The 5,536-nt window shown below is 46.4% G+C and overlaps 1 long non-coding RNA gene across 1 annotated transcript; it reads left to right on the forward strand.

The window, feature by feature from the left end:
* On the forward strand, nt 1,528-3,350 carry LOC109822003. Its single transcript, XR_002241996.1, has 3 exons — nt 1,528-2,743; nt 2,850-2,924; nt 3,037-3,350. It is a non-coding gene; the product is annotated as an uncharacterized LOC109822003 (long non-coding RNA).

The raw sequence follows: 5,536 nt of genomic DNA on the forward strand, positions 1-5,536 counted from the left end.
AGATGGAGCCAGGATGAAATTTTATGACTACCAATTTTCTTGAGGACAAGAGGTCTGATGGTACTAAGTTTGGATTCTTAAATCCCTATTAAGTCTATAGAGGATAAGAGGATACTGTCTCTAACCAATCTTCTTTTAATGGGGTCATTAAGGCCCCTGACATTCCAAGATCCAATCTTTATGGATGGAGAGAAGAACAACACCAAGGAGAGATGAGGTAGGTCAAGAGGCTGCCCTATCAGACTCTAACGATCTAAGGCGATCAATGCCCTCGGAGGAGATATGTTCTTTGGCTACACAATTAGATAGCACGGTGGCTAGCATGGAGTCTAATCTGTGGTTAAGGGGAAGGGAGACTGAGCATGAGGAGGAAGACTTACTGAGCTTGGCCGAAGATGCCAAGGATCTAGTGGTTGCCAGATGACGAACAAAAGCTTTGTGGGCCAAGGCTCTCCGAACCTTGGCCTTGCCCACTACTCTCTTCCTGCGACCCTCTGCTATGTAATCAAAACCCGGAGGGATCGAAGCAAACTTGTCTCCAAAAGGCTTGACTGGGGGAACCAAAAGCCACTAGATCTTTTCGATAAAGTTGCTGAGGGGAAAACTTCAACTTATTTACAATTTTAACACCGGAACATGATTAATTTTGGATTTATTAGAGTACTAAAGCTATCAGCAATATATATTAATGAGGATAGTTAAGTAATTAACTATCCATAGTTAAGCAGTTACCAAACTTTGATAGGATTTGGGGTATCTGAGAGCGATTTCAATGATTTGAGGAACTAATACCAAAATATTAAAGGCTTTAGGGGATTAATATTGAAATAACCCTAAAAACTTTAGGGTATTTTAAGTATAAGGTTTTAAACTGAATATATTTTGGTGCAACGCCGACCTAACAAGAGGATATTTAAGTGTAGTTTATCCTAATAACGGCGCATTATAACGGCTAACCAATGACAAAGTTCATTAAACTATCTAAATTAGCCTAATAATTAATTAATGGTGTAACTCAAGAACCATTATTAAAAAAAAAAAAACCCAGTATCCATAGCTCAAATTAATTGCCTTCACACACAGAAGGAAGCATCGTGACGTCCATAATCACCCCTGCTCTCCTCTCTCCCTCTACTAACTCTCACATCAAGAAAAACAGAGAAGAGGGCAGTCTCGTATTTCGCATGTTCTTCCTCCTCCGCCTCGTGCTCCCATTGGTGCACGCCCCCGTCTACGTCACCGCCGCCGTCGCCCTCATCATCGCCGCCATCTCCACCTCCGGAGAACTCCGCCATCAAGAAGAAACGGACGTCCTCCTCGCCCTCCACGCTTCCGGCTTCCACCTCACCGGCCGCCGCCCTCCACGCGCCCCCATCCACGCCCTCACCGCGGTCCCCGTCCACCCTCTTCGCCCTCCCGATGAAGCCCTCTCCTCCCTCTCCCCCGCCGCCGCGACGACTCCTCCGCCGCCACGTCTCCCCCCCTCCTACCCCCCTCCCTCCCTCCTCGCCTGCCACGTGGCTCCCCCATCCCACCCTCCTCCCCTCCCTAACCTCACCCTCACCTCCCAAACTTCCATCAACGGCGTCCCCGTCACCCGCCCAAACCTCTTCGTCAGCGGGCCCACGCCGTCCACGGCGTCGCCGCCCTTTTCCCGCGTCAGTCCATTGCCTCCGACGGAACCCAACTGGGATCGCGCTGTCAGGGCCCTAGGATCGAAGGGCTACGTCCCCTTCGCCATCGGTCTCAACGCGATTCTTGATTCTCTGAAAGAATCGTCGCCGGAGCAGGTTACGGTGTTCGCTCCGCGGGACAGCGGATTCGACTACGTGACGTGTGAGGCGTACTTGCTGGAGGGGGCGGTGAGACGACACGTGGCGGTGGGGAGGTTTCTTTACGGAGAGCTGATGGGGATGGGGACCGGCGAGGGGGTGAGGACTGTGGCGGGGACCGTTGGATGCTTATGATCACAGGCGGTGAGCGGAGCGGGAGCGCGGTGAATGTTAACGGGGTCGAGGTTGTTGAGCCGGAGATTTACGTCGGTGACGGGATCGTCTTGCACGGGATCGCACACGATTTTGGAGTTGAATTGCTCGGATTCTGATCGAGTCCTTGTGGATGTAAATACTGGAAGTTTGTGGTGGGGTTTTGAAACGTTGGCTTCTGATTTTTTGCAAATTAAGCATGGAAGTTCCGGTTCTTTTTTGATAAATTCGTGATAGGATCATCAGCCAGAACGAGAGCACGAGAAGAACCTTGAGTGGCTTTTCGTGTAAATTTTTGACTGGATCGTTAGCTCGGTGATGTCTAGTTAAAAAAGAACTGTTAATAAAAAAAAAATTCACTTTCAGCGGTTAAAAGCTTCGTTTCCGCATTTGCTTCTTCAGCGAAAATCTTTGGTAATTTTCCTTCTTTTTCATTTTTCTGCTCCACCAAGATGTTGGCAATGGTCGAGTCGCCATTTTTCTACCTATCAGCGAAAGAAAAGGATTTAGAGCTTGGTTTCCGCACCAGGCCAATAAAAGGCCTTGTTTGGCCTAATAAGAAAAAAAAAAACCCAGTTCTCATTAATTGTGGTCTACGACCAGAATTTGCACGGATGAACGACGCCCATTTCTCATCCTTATATTGCAGAGTGTGCCCAAAATATGATGAGCCTCGAAGAATCAAAGCGAGGGAGGAACTTTCGTAGTTCCAGAGTCTAGAAGAATCGTTTGCTCGTAGAAGAATATACCAGTGATGAGTAAATATGCCCTTTCAAAACCCTAAACCTTTTTTCTTTCTGTTTAAATTTGTTGTTTTTTTTCCTCTTTTTCCGAAGATGATGCTGATGATGATCATTGTTGCAGTCAGTCACTCTTCACACGAATCTCGGCGACATCAAGCGTGAGATCGCCTGCGACGAGATCCCCGAAACCGCCAAGGTATTTTCCACTCTGCCTCGTTTTTCTTCTTTACTTCACAATTTTTCTCCTTTTTTGGTAACTAGTATAGGGTTCGTGCGCTGCATCTAAACATTTTTTTTTTTTTGAAAAGGTATGTAGGACGACTTAACCAGCCAAGTCATCAACAACACTCTGTCTCAAAAACAGAGGGATAGAAACAGACCAAAAATAAGAGGACAAACAGACAACCAACTTAGCTAGAGCATGGGCAACACCATTATCAGTGTGCCTTACATAGAAAACTTCAGAGCAGCCAATAGCAGACAAACCAGCACGAACTTCATCTGCAATAGGAGCCATGGAAGCAAAAGGAGAATGAGAGTCCACCAATGAGACAACCCTTAGGGCTTGTTTGGATTGAGGGGAATGAGGGTGAAGGGAAGTTAGGGGAACCATTCACCTCCATTCACCTTGTTTAGGAACTGTTCGCGGGGAAATTCGTTGCTTTCTTCATTAATGATTCCATTGTACACTCTTGTAATAGTCTATCGATTACAAAGATCCGGTCTTTTTATAAGATCCGGTTACAACGAAAATCAAATTGAAAAGAAATGAAAATTACAACTTTGTTTCCTTGTTTGTCGAACGAATCACGAGCTCCTGTTTTGCGGTCGCTCGCTTTGTGGGTTCTTTGCCTGCGCCGGGGTTGTTTGCCGTGGACCACCGCGCGATCTAGATCCGGTCGGATCTACGCAGTACAACGGGTATTATTTCACGAGTGAAATAATAGCCGGGGAGGATTGTTTCACCAAGGAAACAATCGTCCAAATCTCGGGATCAAAGACCAAGCTTTGATCCGGAGTGTAGCAACGTAGATCTGAGATCCGATCCTCTCGAACACCTGCCTTATTTGACGTTGATGATCGCCGAGCACCAGATCTGGATGAGCAAGTCCTTGATGTCCCAAAGTTGAGATCTTTTTTAGATCTGAGTCTCCAATCCTGCAGGGCTTCGCCTCCTCCAAAATCCAACCTTCTCAAATGAACAAGGGGGTGGCCTATTTATAGGCTATCCTCACTGTGCCTTGGGCACAGGGTGGCCGGCCACAAGTGGCTCGGCCGGCCACCTTGGTGGCTCGGTGACCGAGCCACCTCTTGGTGGCTCGGTGGTGGCCGAGCCACCTTGGTGGCCGCCGAGCCACCAAGGAGGTGGAACACCTGCCTTATTTGACGTTGATGATCGCCGAGCACCAGATCTGGATGAGCAAGTCCTTGATGTCCCAAAGTTGAGATCTTTTTTAGATCTGAGTCTCCCCGACCTCCAGGTGTTTGTCGTTTTGCCTCTTTGTGCCCGTTTTCCGGTTCTGCGGTTGATAGGTTCGGATTCGATTTGTGGTTGACTTATCCAGACTTGATTCGTTGATCTGATTTGGCAGTAAATCCGGATCCCGATTAGACAGTAAATCTACTTCTGAGTTCGAGTCCGAAATCGATCTTGACTCGTTCGTGATTCGTTAGACAGTAAATCTACTTCTGAGTTCGAGTCCGAAATCGATCTTGACTCGTTGACTCTTCGAACACTTGGCTTGATCCCGCACGCGAATGGATGTATTCCGTTGCTTGCGTGCGATTCGTCGATCTCGTCGCCTCGTTGGTTCGTCGGTTTGTGCCGAGCTGAGCTAAGGGACCTATAAGCAATTTTATATGCCTACAGATACCCCCTCCAAAGTATTTCAGTCTCGTTCTTTTATAGAAGAGTCTGGAATACTTTGGATATGATTGTCCCCACCTTCAGTCGGTGTAATGGGACCTTGGAATGACTTCCGTTCTTGATTCCTTCAATTCTCCAGGCTATTCGGTGCTTTGTCGAATGTCTGAAAGAGTTTCGGTGCTGCATTTATTGTCTGACCGTTGTCGGAATTTTTGAATTTTGAAGTCGGTTCCTGATTTAGCTGACCATCGATTGTTGGCGTCGAGTCTTTATCTGCAACACGTTGTCCGGCGTCGTATTGTTGAGTTATCCTTAAGAATATTTATAGAAAACATTCTCCAGGAACTTCTCAAAAAATTAGGGAACAGTTTATACTCATATACTTTATTGGAGTATTTAAGAAGCAGTTTATACTCGTATACTTTTCGGAGTCTTTAAGAAGCAGTTTATACTCGTATACTTTTCGGAGTCTTTAAGAAGCAGTATACTCGTATACTTTTCGGAGTAAGCAGTTTATACTCGTATACTTTTCGGAGTCTTTAAGAAGCAGTTTATACTCGTATACTTTTCGGAGTCTTTAAGAAGCAGTTTATACTCGTATACTTTTCGGAGTCTTTAAGAAGCAGTTTATACTCGTATACTTGAGTAAGAAGCAGTTTATACTCGTATACTTTTCGGAGTAAGAAGCAGTTTATACTCGTATACTTTTCGGAGTAAGATTTTTTTTCATTGCAACGCATTGATAGGCGTTGACCTAGGGTTACGCGTTGACCGGCGTTAACCCTAGGGTTTTGGACGTCGTACGTTGACTGTTTGATTGCAACGCGTTGACTGGCGTTGACCTAGGGTTATGCGTTGACCGGTGTTAACCCTAGGGTTTCGAACGTCGTACGTTGAATTTTTGCTCGCAACGCGTTGACTGGCATTGACCTAGGGTTACG

Source organism: Asparagus officinalis, chromosome 1 (genome assembly GCF_001876935.1).
Source record: "Asparagus officinalis chromosome 1, Aspof.V1, whole genome shotgun sequence".
NCBI lineage: Eukaryota > Viridiplantae > Streptophyta > Magnoliopsida > Asparagales > Asparagaceae > Asparagus > Asparagus officinalis.